Source organism: Oryx dammah, unplaced genomic scaffold (genome assembly GCF_014754425.2).
Source record: "Oryx dammah isolate SB20612 unplaced genomic scaffold, SCBI_Odam_1.1 HiC_scaffold_1, whole genome shotgun sequence".
Lineage (NCBI taxonomy): Eukaryota > Metazoa > Chordata > Mammalia > Artiodactyla > Bovidae > Oryx > Oryx dammah.
In genome coordinates this window covers 11,450,791-11,468,464 of record NW_024070185.1, presented here as the reverse complement: position 1 = coordinate 11,468,464, position 17,674 = coordinate 11,450,791, and the positions used below count along the sequence as shown (strand labels likewise).

General features: G+C 46.9%; 1 protein-coding gene across 1 annotated transcript in view; it reads left to right on the top strand.

Moving 5' to 3' along the window:
* Nucleotides 1-1,963: 1,963 nt before the first annotated feature.
* ACO1 (aconitase 1) overlaps nucleotides 1,964-17,674 on the top strand; it is a 69,564-nt gene continuing 53,853 nt past the window's right edge. Inside the window, exon 1 of the mRNA XM_040237182.1 lies at nucleotides 1,964-2,074. The gene's annotated coding sequence lies outside the window, so the exon portion shown is untranslated. The remainder of the gene's footprint in view (nucleotides 2,075-17,674) is intronic.

Genomic DNA, 17,674 nt, shown 5'->3' with positions numbered 1-17,674 from the left:
AAGAGTACTGGAGTGGGTTGCCATTGCCTTCTCCTACTCAAGTGCTAATGCTCCACAAATCGCTGCTGTTAAAAGAGTGTGGAGATCTGAAGAAGGTTAAGGTCAATGATGGAGACAGAGCAGACTTTAGCTGGAAGTCTGCATAAAGAGAAAATAGATGACGAAGACTTCATCAGTGTAGGGAGTTACATGTAAAGTGAGATGAGAAAAGGTGCACTGAAAGAGCCTAAGAAAGAGGGGCCAAATTAAGAAGAGGTGAGTCATGAGAGTAGAAGCCTCTAAAGCCAAAAGGAGGTTAAAATTTCAAGGAAAGACCTATTACCAGTATTAAATACCACAGAGCAGTCAGCAAGGACAAGAACAGAAGAGAGGTCACTGGGTTTTGCAATCCACACATTCCTGGTGACAGGCCCAAGAGCAAAAGAGTAGGGTGATGTGAGAACTTTTTCCTTCACAGTTTTGACCAGAGCGTTTACAAATAAATCTCAATTCCTTTTATAGTTCTGATTTAATTATTTCCTGTCAAGGATTACCAGCTCTCCTATTACATGTATGTTATCATTGAACACTAAGAAATTTTGCTTTGTGAAGGGCTGCCTTGGTTAAGAATCAAAATTTAGCTGGATGTCTTTTCTCCCTACCCCTCAGCCTTCTCCACATACTCTCTAAGGGGACCCCAGTCCACTCAAGGGAAGTTTGTTCAATGAATGTAAGTGGAAACAGTTTAGAAAGTGGGTAGGAAGAAAGTCTTCTCCCATACAGTAAAAATATAATGCTTGTTATGTGTGTGCTCAGTTACTCAGTCATGTCCAATTCTTTGCGACCCCGTGAACTACAGCCCGCCAGGCTGCTTTGTCCATGGGGATTCTGCAGCCAAGAATACCAGAATGGGTTGCCATTTCCTCCTCCAGGGGATATTCCTGACCCAGGCATTCAACCCACGCCTCCATCTGCACTGGCAGGTGGATTCTTTACCACTGAGCCACCTGGGAAGCAATGTTTACTACACAGTAAATATGTCCTTCTTCAAACTTGAATATAGTAGCAGCAGTGTTAGTTGCTCAGCAGTGCCCGACTCTTTGCAACCCCATGGACGGTAACTCGCCAGGCTCCTCTGTCCATGAGATTCTCCAGGCAAGAATACTGGAGTGGGTTGTCATTTCCTCCTTCTCCAGGGGATCTTCCAGACCCAGGGTTATGAACCCGTTTTTCTTATGTCTCCTGCATTGGTAGGCGGGCTCTTTACCCCTAGCCTCACCTAGGTTGGCCCCTATGGGGATAGTCACTACTCGTTCTTTCTATAAGCCGTATATCCATATACTCAAGATAGAAAACTACAATCACTCTTCATATAAGTTGGGCAAAGCCCTCACTTTTTCCCTAGAAAGATCTAATCAGTCAAATTTGCCTGAGCAGGCGCACTAAGGCCTGCTGAGTCAACTCAGTCATTTCTCTGACTTCTGACAGGTGAACGGCCTACATTAGGAAGTGTTGCTAGACATTTAAAAAAAACACTGAAACTTTGCACTCCATAACCATGGAAACTCTGAAGTCCTGGCAGTCACTCGGCTCGCTTTGCCAGGCGCTAAGGTGGGGGCGGGGTGGGGGCAAAGGGGAGAGAGGGGAGGTGACCACGTACCGGGGTGTCGGACAGGGAAGCCTCCACAGTGATGGTCAAATCATTTTCAAAAGCTGCATTTCTCACCTGCCCCTTCAGCTCCCTCCCTGCGAGCTGGGCAGTCACACTCCACGCCCAAGAGTGAGCGTGTCCCCGGCCTGGGCCAGCATGGGAGGATCCTGTCCTGAGGCGGCTTCCGGCCGCTGACCCCCAGCTACCCGGCTCCCTCCCGGGCGAGGTCGCCCCACCCTCAAGCCCCGCCCCGCCCGCAGGCCCCGCCCCGCCCGCAGGCCCCGCCCCGCCCGCAGGCCAAGCCCGGCCCCGCCCCGGCCCCGCCCCTCGGCTGGCGGCCCTGCGGCGACAGGGGGCGGAGCGGCGCCAGCGGCTGGACTCAGCCCCGGAGAGCGCCCCCAGCCTGGTTCCCCGCGCTAGTCGGAGTCAGCCGTGCGCCCCGCGGTGAGTACGACGCGGCCCAACCCGGGTCTCCGGGCCCGAGCGCTGGCCACCCTGCCCCGGCGGGGGAATGCGGGTCGGCGGAACCCCGGGCCGCCTCCCCGAGCCGGGCTGCAGCGCGCCGGGCCGCCCAGGGGGAGCGGGAAGGCAGCCGGGAGAATCGGGACTAGTTCCTGGGGACTGACCCCTCCGCCCTGTTCCCAGCCCGTGCCGCGCCGAGGACCGGGGCGGGACTGGAAATGGCTCTCCTCGGCCTCCTTCGCTCGGGCTGTGCCGGCCGCCGGGAGAGTCCGCGCCGAGCTTGTGCGGGCCTCAGCCGGGAGTCGGCGAGGCTGTGGGGGCCGCCGGGAGAATCCACGCTGCGACTTGTCCCGGCACACTGAACCGGGGAGTCCTGCTCCCAAGGAGGGTGTGCGGGCCTCGCCGGGGAGTCCTCGTCGAGCTGGGGGTGGCGAGGTAGGGACATTTCCCACTGGGGTTCCGACAGATCGGGGAGTCCACACCAGGTGGTAAGGGGGAAATGGAGTGAGGAGGGAAGAGACCCTCGTTGGAAGGGGTGGGGACAGAGTCCATCCTGAAGATTCACAGACCCAGGGAGGAGTGAGTGAGTGTGTTTGTGTGTGTCTGTGTGTCTGTGTGTCTGTGTGTGTTGCGGGGATGGGGGCAGAGAGTCGGAAACAGTCTCTCAGCAGTGGGGACAGTCCATCCTATAGACTCACAGACCCAGGGAGGAGTGAATGAGTGAATGAGTGAGTGTGTGTGTTGCGGGAACGGGGGCAGAGAGTCGGAAACAGCCTCTCAGCAGTTCTCAAACTCCCCTATACACTCTTAAAAATTAGTATCTTAAGGAGCTTTTATGTGGGTTATGTGTCTCAATATTTATCATGTATAACTAAAACAGAATTTTTCAATATATTTAGTATCTCATTTAAAAATAGTGGTAAAGAATCCACCTGCCAGTGCAGGAGACATAAGAGATGTGGGTTTGATCCCTGGGTTGGGAATATCCCCTGGATATGAAAATGGCAACCCACTCCAGTATCCTTGCCTGGAGAATCCCGTGGACTTAGGAGCCTGATGGGCTACAGTCTATGGGGGTAGCAAAGAGTCTGATATGACTGAGCACACAGACATGCATGCATTATATGTTGATATGTGTTTATGAAAATAACCATACCTTTCAAAATAGAATGTTACTGACAAGAGTATCATTGTATTATATTTTTGCAAATCTATCAGTTTTAATAAGTGGCAGCTAGGGTTCTTATATCTTGCTTCTGCATTGTCTGTTGCAGTATTACATGTCATATCGCCTCTGGAAAACTCCACTGTGTACTCCTGAACGTGTGCAAGTAAAAGCATCAAATAGCATCTTGGTATTATTATGAAAGTGGTTTTGACTTTGTGAATCCCTAGAGTCCCCTGCACCACACTTTGAGAACCACTGGAGTAGGAAATGCTTCAGGGGCTCAAATCATTGATCCCACTTCTTGTTTGTGATCCTTCCTCTGAATGAGAACACACATCACCCCAAGGAAGGATGGTTAACCTCTGGTAGCTGCAACCAAGCTGACCTCACTCTGGAAACCCAAGTACTGTGTCCCCACATAAAAGATAATGAGCCCTGCACGCCTCCTGAAAACTGGCAAGGCTCTCAGATGCCTTGGGTTATTTCTGTGCCTGCAGAGGTGGCCTATGTATGCCTTCAGATTGTAGCAGGGATGTGGCACACAGGACCTATGGGTTCGGAGACATGCCCATAGGGAGCCAGTGCCAAGTGTGGAGGAGTTTGTTCAAGAGCTTCCAAGTGGGTCAGAAGTGATTTCAAAGACAACAGGGAGGCATGCTGTTGCCTCCCTTTCCTCCATGATCACTTCTGTGTGTGGTTGTGCAACCTTGCATTTATTGGAATATGATTTCCCAGTCTTGGTGCTCTTTCCCTTTCCACTTTCTGGGTTGGCGGGGGGGGGAGGGGGTGGGGGGGGATGTTTGTCCCTGTGGGTGGCCCTTCCTCAGCCTCTGCCAGACCCCAGTGTCCTGCAGGCTGCTGTGTGGTAGGTGGGGACCCCTCATTGGATTTCTTTCTTGGCTTCTTGCTCTGTCAGCACAAGTTCCAGATAGAAATTAGGTACATACATAGCCTTATAAGAGCACCGCTGTGGCTCAGTGGTAAAGAATCTGCCTGCCAATGTAGGAGATGAGGGTTCTATCGCTGGGTCGGGAAGATCCCCTGGAGAAGGAAATGGCAACCCACGCCAGTATTCATGCCTGGAAAATCCCACGGACAGTAGAGCCTGGCAGGGTACAGTCCATGGGGTTGCAAAGAATCAGACACGACTTAGCAACTGGACACATATACACACACCATGGCCTTATAAATGTTTGGAAGACAGACATCCCAAACCATTAACAGTCAGTTCTGGGCAATGGAGTCAGAAAAAAGGCTGGAACCTTCTACTTGTTACTCTTTGTGATACCATATGACCGCCTGTTTAGCAGCATTCCTGTATTGCTTTTACAACCTGAAAACAAAAACTGAAATCCCAACAACATACACTTTTTCAAAGAAGATAGGATTATTTCTCTGATAAGAATGTTACCACTACTCTCTCTCTCCCAAGAAAACAAATTACTTTATTACATCACATTTCTAAACCAGTATCTGTGATACTAGTATATATATATTAAGTCAAAATGATACTAAGAGAGAGCCCTCTGAGATCAAAACATTCTTGAACAGTATAGTCTGATGTAAGGTTAGAAGCCACCAGATCAGACTGTTCTTCAGTGGATCATCATACCCCCCTTAAACTGCTGTTGTAAAGTGCTGTTTCGTGAAATGTCATGAAGTACAGTTTTAAAATTTTAAAAATGTGATACCCAAGACTGTTTCTCTGTGAGAAAGTTAGGAGAAGAGAAAGCATGTTCATGTACGTTCTGATGTGCCCATGCACCAAGTGGGGCAAAGGATATGCCCACATGCCAAGTGGCTTTCTCTTGTGGTGGGGTACAGTAGATTTTTATTTATCTTCACTTTGCTTATTAATAGTTGCTGCTGCTGCTGCTGCTGCTAAGTCACTTTAATTGTGTCCAACTCTGTGCGACCCCATAGACAGCAGCCTTCCAGGCTCCCCAGTCCCTGGGATTCTCCAGGCAAGAATGGCACTGGAGTGGGGTGCCATTGCCTTCTCTGATTAATAGTTGCTAGCAACCACTAAACAAGTGTTAAACTTGATATGACCAGAAATAATCCCTACAGTTACTTGTATACAGAAGACAACATAATTGCCTTCGTTTTTCTTACATGGACCATGCAACCTGGCCAGTAGCAGACCCTTGCTACTCCCTTCCTCCCAGTGGGAAGTGGAGAAAGAAGTGTGTGGAAAGCGACGCAGGGGGGAAACAAAAACAGCCCTCAGTCACATTGTGCGGTGTCTACTTCCCCCTGTGAGATCAGCTCCAATCTCTCCTTCCAATCAGCCCTGCCCTCTCCTTCCAAGTGACCCAGAGGTTAGAAAGTTCTTATTGGATTTGCACCATCACCCGAGAAGCCATCAGCTGACCACCTCCCCAGACTCTCTGGCGTTCATTAATTTTTTTTAGCCATTTTTAATGGAAAACTTCAGACATACAAAGAAATGGAGAATATAAATCCCCAGCTTCAACAGTTATGAACATTAGCATCTTTATGTTCAACTGTATAAACTAATGAAAAAAAGTATTCTTTGTTGTGTCTTTTTAGTATCAAGCATGTACTGACTGCTGTAGCAAAATCTTAAAGTCTTGTGCGCTGCAGTCAGCATGACTGAACCCCTGGAGTGGACTTCACACGTGCTATGTGGTCCCGCTTCTCTGCCTCTGCATTTGCTTGCCTCTTGGCCTTTCTTCTTCCTGTCTCCCAGTTCTGCTCTGTTAAGACTTTCTCAGCTCCCCTAGTCATAGCTGTCTCTTTCCTCTGGCCTCTCTTATGACCCTTTGCAAACAGCAAGCTTATTTCAGTCTCCTTAGTCAGATCATCATCTTTGTAATATTCAAGTAAAGCAAGGTTTTCCTTTCTCCCTTTCTCCTGTGCTGCTTGTGCTTAGTTGCTCGGTCGTGTCCAACTGTGACCCCATGGACTATAGCCCACCAGGCTCATTTGTCTATGGGGATTCTCCAGGCAAGAATACTGGAGTGGGTAGCCTATCCCTTCTCCAGGGGATCTTCCCAACCCAGAAATCAAACCGGGGTCTCCTGCATTGCAGGTGGATTCTTTACCAACTGAGCCACCAGGGAAGCAATACTTTGTGCAGAGAAGATGCTCAAGAAATAGATGCTAAATTAATTTAACTCAAGTTCACTGGAGAACATTTTTGATTACAAGAGAAATGCATCATGTTCAAGGGAAATTTTTCCCATATATCTAGGGCCACAAATGTTTTATCTCATCCACATAATTTTTAAAGAACTGCAACAAAAAGAATCTCCAATTTGAGCCAACATAAAAAAGGCAACTTTTTTTGAGGAAATTATCTTTCTGGTCTGTTGTCGTTTTTTCACATGTATCTGGAAGCCCTCTCTGACTCTGGAGTGCTTTTTTTCCTCAACAGGAAAGAATGACCCTCTTTTAGAATATCTATCATGTTGTAAGATGTAGGCTTAAATCTTCAGTAAAAGAAATAGGCTACATGTAGGGTCCACACGCCCCATGAAGTAAGTTGATATCAATCAATGTCATGAATACTGGTAGCTCCTGGATGTAGAGTCATTTCCAGTATTCATCATCTTTTCATCTAGTGCCTCCTTTAATAATCACAGTGGCCCTTGTGAGCTGGGCAGAGCAGTACAGTCAGGTAATGTTACCTTAAATCTGCAAAAAGTAAACAGGTTTAGACAGCTAGAGTGAATCTTGTCTATGACAGAAAGTGGCAGAGTCTGATTTTAAGAGTAGATTGGAAACCAAAGGGCTTTGGGATTGAATATTGGGAACATCCAAAGACAAACTTTCTAAACATGACGTGTATTGGGGAGCCAGACCAGCTTCTTGAAGTCAGGATGTTCAGTTGCTAAGTCGTGTCTGACTCTTTTTGACCCCATGAACTGTGGCATGCCTGGCTTCCCTGTCGTTTGCTGTCTCCCAGAGCTTGCTCAAACTCATGTCCATTGAGTCAGTGATGCCATCCAACCATCTCATCCTCTGTTGCCCCCTTCTCTGGGATTGTCTATGGGGAACATGCAAAGCCAGGAAGCTCTCTCAACATGACATGGATTTGGAAGCCAGACCAGATTCTTGAAATCAGTGTGTATATCCTGATGCATAAACTACCAAAGTGATAGCACACTCTGAACCAAGCACTTTCCAAATTCCTCAGGCTGTAGAAGTTGATCTACTTGCTGATGAATTGGCAAGGCTGCTCTGTATGAGTGCTAGTGGGGTTCTCTCTCATTTCTGTTTTTGTGACTTCAGAACTTTGGGGAAACCCATCTTTGAACTGTGAATTGCCTGGGCTCTTGCTCAAACTGACATGGATGGAGCATTTCATTATTCTTCAACCTCATCATCCTTTCATGATCATGACTGTAAACTTACAAAGCAAAGTACACATTGTGGCATAGCTCATGAAGGAGGCGTGTCGGCCTAAGAAAGAGTTCTCCTACAGACTTACCAGGTTTGAACTTTTGGTTGTGAAGAGAAGTGAATGAATCATTGTGGACAGTTGGTTACATGTGAGAACTACACAGACATACTCAGGACAGTTCTGTAATAGTGGTGGCATCAAGACCCGCCCTTGCTGTGTTATGCTGGGCCTTCCCCAGCAGTCCGGTAGTTAGGACTCTGAGCTTCTACTGCAAGGAGCATGAATCCTATCCCTGGTCAGGGAATTAAGATCTCACAAGCCTTGTGGCACAGCCAATTGTTATGTTTCATAAAACCTTATCTGCTCAGATAAGGAATCAGTTACATTTTAAGGCTGGTAATGCCTGATAATGGATTTTTGACATCAACCCATACTTCAGAAGCCATCTATACTGAAATTATATATACTATATGTAATTTAATCTGTATGTATGATTACTATATGTAATCATCTGTACTGAAATATACATCTATACAAATTTATACTGAAATCAAGGGTATTTTAGGGGCAATTAGAGGGCAGCTATCTAGTCCTCACTACTCTATTGGCTTCCCTTGTAGCTCAGATGGTAAGGAATCTGCCTTCAATGCAAGAGACCATGGTTTGATACTTGAGTCAGGAAGATGCCCTGGAGAAGGGAACAGCAACCCACTCCAGTATTCTTGCTTGGAGAATCCCATGGACAGAGGAGCCTGGTGGGCTATAGTCCATGGGATCACAAAGAGTCAGACATGACTACCTCAAATTATCCAAATTATCTAGTCCTCACATATGTACTTTAGAGTTGGAAGATAGTTTTAAAAAGTGAGATTTAACTTTTTGAGTCTATTTGGTTAATGTAGGAGTAATTTGGATGAGGAGTAACTATAAGATTCTCTGCTTGTTTGGAAACACATAGGGAAGGGAGTTGGCCACTGGTGGCTCAGTGGTAAAGAGCCTGCCTGCCAATGTAGGAGACACGAGTTCGATCCCTGGGTTGGGAAGATGCTCTGGAGAAGGGAAGGGCAACCCACTGCAGTATTCTCGCCTGGAAAATCCCATGGACAGAGGCACCTGGCGGGCTATAGACTGTGGGGTTGCAGAGTCGGACACGACTGAGCAACTAAAAACAAAACACAAACTGGCCACTTGCCAGCCATGGGGTGTTGACAGGTTATCAATACGTATTGTCTGCAATCCTCAGTCTTCTCATCTGTACAGCTGGGGGGTGATCCCTACGTCACAGTTGTTGAGGGACCATATTAGATGCTGTGGATAAAGTGTCGGGCACGCCACAGGGGCTCAGCCCACGTCAGCTGGCTGCAGTGCCATAGAGTGATGTAGCGCTCGCAGCAGAGGCCTGTCCACACTTCTCTCAGCCCAGACCTCCTGAGCTCCAGGCCCAGGTGTTCTGCTGCCTGCCGTTCCTCTTCAAAGCAAATTCACCGTCTGAAACCAGAACCCCGGTGTTTGTCATGGTCATTGGCTCTGCCACGTTGCCCAGATGGGGAACACGGAGCCATTCTAGATCTCTCTTCCTGCCCCACCCTCAGCCTGTTCTCCTTTCTTAGCTGCCTCCGGGATCTGTTGCCCTGCCTCCCACTTCTGACTTGATGACCGCAACAGCACCATAACCTGCCTCCCTGACGCCAGTCTAGCATCCTTCCCCTGAGTCAGCTCCTACCTCAACCAGCATGCGTGCATGCTAAGTCGCTTCAGTCGTGTCCTACTCTGTGCAACCTATGGACTGTAGACCACTGAGCTCCTCTGTCCATGGGGCTTTCCAGGCTAGAATACTGGAGTGGTTTGCCATACCCTCCTCCAGGGGATCTTCCCAACCCAGAGATCCAACCCGCATCTCTTTTTGTCTCCTGCATTGGAAGGTGGGTTCTTTATCATGAGCGCCACCTGGGAAGCCACCCTCTACCAGAAGGATGTATAATATCCAATCAGGTCTTAAAGATTTCAGCTAAGAACCTTTTAACATGCCTCCCTTCAAGTCTTTCTGCGCCTTTCTACGAGGTCCCTCATGATACGGGCCCCACCCTTCCCCTCTCCTCTGAACTCCGCCATCATGAACCTTCCCTTCAGACGCGTGGAACAGCTCTGTGACATCCACAGGGTCTCACTTCCATACCTTCACATGTGCTGTCTTCTCTGCCCGGAATATTTTCTCCCTGACTCCCCCGCTCAGTGTAGTTCAAGGCTCCTGTGTGGTGTCACCTGTCCCCAGAGGCCTTCCTGACCCCTTCCCATACTGGATCCGGTGCTCTCCTTAGATGCCTCTTTTGTCTGTTTGTCTTTGGCAGCATTGTGACACATGTGGATCTTAGTTCCCTGACCAGGGATTGAACCCGTGCCCGCTATAGTGGGAGTGTGGAGCCCTAACCACTGGACCTCCAGGGAATCCCCCGTAGAATTCCCTTTATCAGCCTGCATCCACCACTGCTGCAGGATGAACTACTTGATTGTGTCATAACCTCCTGACCAGTCTTTGTAACTGAAGATGGCGGGGAGGCGGGGGGAGCGCTTATGTCTTTATCCCATCAGTGTCAAACCAGTGTCTTTCACGGTCGAATGTAAAACTGAATCTGCAATAGTCCCTTTTCTTGGACAGACCAGCAGCTCAGAAACCAGATGCATCGTCATCAAATGCTGCTGTAATACTTGTCCCATCTTTGACCCAGTGAAGTCGCCATTGCATGTGGATGCTACGTGGCCCTGTGGGCCACTGAGATGGGATTAAAGCATTATTGCTCAAGAGCTGGGCTTAAGGGCAGATGCACTTGACTTTGAGTTCCCTTTCAGCACTCCTGCTCTCTGGCAGCTGCTTTCCCACTCCTAACCACCTGACTGTGGGGAAAAAAAACAGTAGCATCAGGTCCTCCATGCTGCTGCCTTTTTTCTGGAAAACTAAGAAATGGGTTTATAGCTCAAACTTAAAACCAAGAAATGGGTTTATAGCTCAAACTTCTGAGAAATTGACCAGCATGAGTCATCACTGTTGGATCCCAGCAGTGCTGAAGTGGGTGGGGGCAGATCACCTCTGAACCTTGGTGAATTCATAGAGAGAAATGCTGCCTGGAGTGACCTCTGGCATCCTGATGCCCAGCCCTTTTGTGGTGACACTCTTTCTAATTTCTAAAATTCGAATTAGAGAAGTTCATTACCAAGGAACTACTAAGTGAGGTAGGAGCTCGAGGGACTCACGTCGCTTCCCTTGCCCTTGGGACTCAGATATATCAGGGCTTGGCTGGGGTCTCTGCAGGTGTCATTTTGGAAACCCTACTGGTGATGGTGGGTTGCTGCAGGGTAGGGAACCACAGTTTAAGAAGGGTAGCCTTAAAGAGGACTGGCCTCAAAGAGAAGAGGATGAGGTCCAGAGTGGGCTAGTTAAGATGCCTAGTTCTGATGGGTCCTGCCTTTGCTGCTGCTGCTTCTTCCTTTTTTAAAAGTTATTTATTTATTTGGCTGAACTGGGTCTTAGTTGCAACCTGTGATCTAGTCCCCTGACCACAGATAGAACTGGAGCCCCCTGCACTGGGAGCACAGAGTCAGCCATTGGACCACCAAGGAAGACCCTCTCTGCCCTGCTTCTTCCTTTATTCTCTGGACAAATGTTCCATGACCCCACAGTGACTTGCCTTCCTCAGTGCATCTCCAGAATAATAAATGTGAAGTTCACCAAGACTTTCTTGTGAACCTATCTATATTAGCTCATAGTGATACCAGAAAATAAAAATAACTATTTCTGTTCTTTGGGGTTTGTGCTACTGTAGTTAACTTTAAATGAGCTTAAAAGATGTGTCAGACAAGCTTTCTGTGTTGGGAATTGCATGTGGTGACGTGCCATCTTGGGCACTGAGCGTCAAAGAGGTGAGGGGGGCTTGTTCAGACAGTGCCATGGTCCACCCAAATTCTGACCACTGCCTTTGGCTGTGGCTGTGCACATCTGCTGAGTGAGTCATGATCACTTCTATGATACATCCGGAAAATTTCCAATGTGACTTAATGAAGTTTGGAGGAACAGAAAGGTTAGATTTCAGGAAGTAGCTACTTCTTAAATGACAATCAGACGTTTTCATATTATGAGTTAATATCTTATCAAACCTAAATTCTGGTGTTGGAAATGTACGGTTTAAACCATGTCTAAAGTTGGGAGCGCACTTTGTGGTTGGCCCTTAGTCCAAGTTCCTACAGTGATGGGCTCTGCTACTCCCAACCTCAGTCTTCTCCTTTCCTGCCCTTGCTCACCCGCTTCTGCCTTCCCTCAGACCCACCTCAGGGCCTTCACACGTGAGCTGACCCCTCCTCCAGATTCCCCTCACTTCCTCCACGGTTTTTCTCAAGTGGCTCCATGTCAGTGAGGTCTTCTTTGATCTCCTGATAACACTTCACAGAACATGCCCTACTGCCTGGTCCTGCTTTATCCATGGAACTGGTCACAGCCTGACATTGTTTCTGTATTTATTTGTTTAGTCTCCCCCTACTGAAACAGAAGCACCGTGAGGGAGCTTTGTCAATTTTGTTCCTGAGTGCCTAAGACATATTACATGGTTAATGTAAAGATACGTTGAACAAATGAATGAATGAATTATAGAATCTTTTTCACTCAGAAAGGACTTTTTAGATCATCAAGTAGCCCTGTGTTACAGACTGGGAAACTGAGGCCTAGAAAGGTCCTGTGGCTTATTTCGAATGAAACTGCTGCTGCTGCTAAGTCGCTTCAGTCGTATCCGACTCTGTGCGACCCCATAGACGGCAGCCCACCAGGCTCCTCTGTCCCTGGGATTCTCCAGGCAAGAGTACTGGAGTGGGTTGCCATTTCCTTCTCCATCGAATGAAACTAAATCCTTCAAAAACTGTTACAGCTCTTTTAAAAACTCTAGGAATATATGTGGAGCACTCTGGCCAGTGGTCCAGGATGACACAAAAGAGTTAGTTAAAACTGTAATAAGTTAACTTGTGATAAGTTAAAATTGTAACCCAGAGTGACAAGTTATTGTGTGACTGCAAAGCTTTCTGAAGGCGGAGTCTCATTAATTTCTGTGGTGTAAAGTGCACCTTGCATTAATTAGTGCCCAAGAAAAATGTGCTGATGGAATTGCTAATATTGTTATAAAGCCATTCCTTCTCCAAGACCCTCCTTCTGCACTGAGACAGGAGGGAAGAGGACAGGGTGCAACCTTTGAAAGAAGAACATATCCTGAGGATATGACAGAAGCTGGGTGGAAGCCACTAGGTTCAAGATGGCAGGAGACTCAGTTTCCCACAGACCTTGAGCCTCATTGTACACTCGCTGTCATGTCTGACTCTGGGATCTCATGGACTGTAGCCCGCCAGGTTCCTCTGTCCATGGAATTCGCCAATAAGAATACCAGAGTGGGTTGCCATTCCCTTCGCCAGGAGTCTTCCTGACCCAGGAATTGAATGCAGGTCTCCTGCACTGCAGGCAGATTCTTTACCATCTGAGCCACCAGGGAAGCCCTGTAATACATTAGCATATGCTAAATGTCTCACAGGTGCCTTGACAGTTATAGGGCCAACCATAAAAAGTCAAAAAGCGGGAATTGCCCCAATTCCTGGAAATCCCCACCCCCTCACCAAGATAGTTAGAATATTCCTCCTCCTCAGTATCCAGTGAAATTCCCCAGCCCATAGAAACTAACCACCCCTACACCCAGGGTCTGGTCTAACTTTCCAAAAGGACCCCATGCTCTAGGGCCACCTCTCACCTTCCGAGATGGCCCACACTCCATCTATGGACAGAGTGTGGGTCTCTCTAAATAAACCCATTTTCACTTTACCATGGTTCACCTTGAATTCTTTCCTGCACAAAGCCAAGGGCCCTCACTTGGCCACTCGAGACCTAGGACATGACCATCCTTTCTTGCCCCGTTTTTCATACAACAGCACTACCTTTTTTTCCCCGTTCTCTCCCAAAATAGATAATTGCACTTATGACTTCTCCTTTAAAATTCTTTTGGTTGCAAGTATCACATTTAAGAGATTTTTGTATTATTTTTTGTGTTTTTTTTTCCCCAAGTACTTTTATGAACAGCTAGGAAGATCAAAGAAATGATTTGGTCTCTGAAAATTGGGCTTCCTTGGTAGCTCAGACAGTAAAGAATCTGCCTGCAACACAGGAGACCTGGGTTTGATCCCTGGGTTGAGAAGATCCCATGGAGAAAGGAATGGCAACCCACTTCAGTAGTCTTGCCTAGAGAATTCCACTGACAGAGGAGCCTAGCCGGCTACTGTTCCCGGGGTCACTAAGAGTCGGACAAAAACTGAGTGACTAACACACACATGCTGGGAATATTCAGAGATACTTAGCTATTCCAGCTTCCTGGATGCATCTGCATCAAATAAAGCAAAAAAAACGAACATTTCTAGCTCTCTTGTTTGTAAAAGAACCAAGTCAACCAGCCATGGTGGTTTGCTGGCCTGAATGGTTCTGACCTCAATCATGTTTATATTTACATAGACATCCTTGGAATCTCACTTTTGACAAAAAGCTGTTTATAAGTAGCATGATGTTTAGATACGCAGCAGTCAGTTTGGGAGCGGGACCAATTAATTTCTCTTTAAACAGAAGAAAAGGAAGCACAGATAATCTTGAGAGTGAACTGAAGTAAACTCTAAGAGATGCAGTGATGTTATATTACTTTGGATTGCAAGCTAGGAAAAATCAGGAAGGGTATATTTAGGAAAGTGTGAGAAGCAAGGTGAATAAACCATATGAATTACAGAATAAACCTCTTTCTGATGTTTGCACAGATTTAAAAAATCCACTCTGTGTGTCTTAGATGTGCTCAATAAGTAATTCAGAGGACGTGTTGTCTGTACTTTAGACCATAGCACAAAGGTTCTCAGTGAATCACCTGAAAGCCTTTCAAACTATAGAAACTTTCCAGGGAACTGATATGCACAGTCTCCACCCCACCCCAAACCCTTTTCTCCCCACTTATAGTTATTGGTTTGTTTTTTTTTTATTTTTTAATTTTGTCCTAGGGTATAGCCTATTAACAGTGTTGTGGTAGCTTCATGTGAACAGCAAAGGGACTCAACCATACGTATACATGTATCCATTCTCCCCACAACTCCCCTCCCATCCAGACTGCCACATAACATTGAGCAGAGTTCCCTGTGCTCTACAGTAGGCCCTTGTTGGTTATCCATTTTAAATACACAGTGTATACCTGTCTGTCCCCAGCTTCCCATCTCTTCCTAAATGAAGTGTTTCGATGGCACAAGAGACACCCCACCCACTACTGACAGGAGTTCTGCTGCCTGGGTTACAGCTTTCCTCTGCTCCTTCCTGCTGGTACCTGGGAATCCTGTGGTTGGTCATAGGGGTCGTTCACATCCATGCTTCTTTCTCTATCACAAAATAACCGAAGAGGATTCAATTGTGACAGTAGAAGCAGCTAAATGTAATTAGAATTATATCTCCAAAGCCTGGAAAGAGACCTGAAAAGGTGAATCTTATTTTATCGTTGGCATTTAGCTAAAATCATTCACCTGTTGCAAACATCTCTACAAATCTGACTGTGCCAAACAGATACCATCACTGTCAGCTGATATGTGGTCCCAGGCAGTCTTCTGTCCTTCAATAAAGGACAAAAACAGTATGGACCTAACAGAAGCAGAAGATATTAAGGAGAGGTGGCAAGAATACACAGAAGAATTGTAGAAAACAAGTCTTAATGACACAGGTAACCACGATGGTGTGATCACTCACCTAGAGCCAGACATCTTGGAATGTGAAGTCAAGTGGGCCTTAGAAAGCATTGCTACGAACAAAGCTAGTAGAGGTGATGGAATTCCGGTTGAGCTACTTCAAATCCTGAAAGATGATGCTGTGAAAGTGCTGCACTCAATATGCCAGCAAATTTGGAACACTCAGCAGTGGCCACAGGACTGGAAAAGGTTAGTTTTCATTCCAATCTCAAAGAAGGGCAAAGAATGCCAAAGAATGTTCAAACTACCAAAACAGTTGCACTCATTTCACGTGCTAGCAAGGTAATGCTTAAATCCTTCAAGCCAGACTTCAGTAGAATGTGAACCAAGAACTTAGATATACAAACTGGATTTAGAAAAGGCAGAGGAACCAGAGATCAAATTGCCAACATCCGTTGGATCATAGAAAAAGCAAGGGAATTCCAGAAAAACATCTGCTTCGTTGGCAATGCTAAAGCCTTTCACTGTGTGGATCACAACAAACTGTGGAAAATTCTTAAAGAGGTAGGAATACCAGACCTCCTTACCTGTTTCCTGCAAAACCTGTATGCAAGTCAGGAAGCAACAGTTAGAACGGGACGTGGAACAATGAACTGGTTCAAAATGGGAAAGGAGTACGTCAAGGCTGTATATTTTCACCCTGCTTATTTAACTTCTTTGCAGAGTATATTGCTAAATTCCAGGCTGGATGAAGCTCAAGCTGGAATCAAGATTGCTGGGAGAAATATCAATAACCTCAAATATGCAGATAACACCACCTTTATGGCAGAAAGTAAAAAAGAACTAAAGAACCTCTTGATGAGGGTGAAAAAGGAGAGTGAAAATACTGCCTTAAAACTCGGCATTGAAAATACTAAGGTCATAGCATCCAGTCCTATCACTTCATGGCAAATAGTTGGGGAAACAATGGAAACAGTGACAGACTGTTTTCTTGGGCTCCAAAATCACTGCAGATGATGACTGTAGCAATGAAATTAAAAGACACTTGCTCCTTGAAATAAAAGGAGCAAGTGTCTAGGTTTGTGACAAACCTAGACAGCGTAGACCTAAAGCAGAGACAAGGCTTCCCCCGTGGTCCAGTGGTTGAGAATCCACCTTGCAATGCAGAGGACACTGTTTCAATCCCTAGCCTGGGAAGATCTCACATGCCAGCATTCTAGAGCCCGTCCGCCACGACTGCTGTAGCCTGCACACCCTAGAGGCTGTGCTCTGCAGCAGGAGAGGCCACTGCAGTGAGAGGCCCAAGCACTGCAACTGAAGAGTAGTCCCCGCTCTCAGCAACTAGAAAGCCTGTGTGCAGCAGCAAAGGCCCACCACAGCCAAGTAAATAAATCTTTAAAAAAAAAAAAAAAAGGCAGAGACATCAGTTTGCCGACGAAGGTTCATCTAGTCAAAACTACTGGTTTTTCCAGTAGTCATGTATGGATGTGAGAGTTGGACAACCATAAAAAAGGCTGAGCACCAAAGAACTGATGCTTTCTAACTGTGGTGCTAGAGAAGACTCTTGAGAGTCCCTTGGACTGCGAGGAGATCAAACCAGTCAATCCTAAAGGAAATCAACCCTGAATATTCATTGGAAGGACCAATGCTAAAGCTGAAGCTCCAATACTTTGGCCACATGATATGAAGAGCTGACTCACTGGAAAGACCCTGCTGCTAGAAAACACTGAGGGCAGTCGAAGAGGGCAACAGAGGGTAAGAGTTGGAGGGCATCATTGACGCAATGGACATGAGTTTGAGCAGACTCTGGGCGACGGTCCTTTACAGGGAAGTGAAGGATAATGAAGGTGTGCTGCAGTCCATGGGGCACAGAGAGACATGACTTAGCACCTAAACAGCTATGATGACAGTCTTCTAGCAAGAGCGACGGTTTAGCAGTGTACTGCCCATAAGCTACTCAGTCTCCCTTACAAAAGCCATTAGCAAGACTGCTGCCTGGGCTTGAAAATGGTCTGGGTAACAGGTAGCAGAGTTCACTGATCCCAGTAGAGATTTTGCCCACGCTGTCAGGAATCGGTCACTTGCGCGGCTCTAACCAGCGAGGTGCACAGTGCACCTGAGCGTGGGGTCAGGTTATGCATCAGGTTGTCAGGGCTCCCTTCTTGTAAAGGGGAATCTTGCAGACCGCAGGTCTCGAGATCAGATAGAGGCCAAGAGGCAAGTCCTTGCCTCTCCTGAATTACAGAGCTGAGTCTCATCCACAGGAATAACTCAGCAAAGTCCCTTCAGGTATGAGAACATTTGGTCACCAGAGGCCATCTCA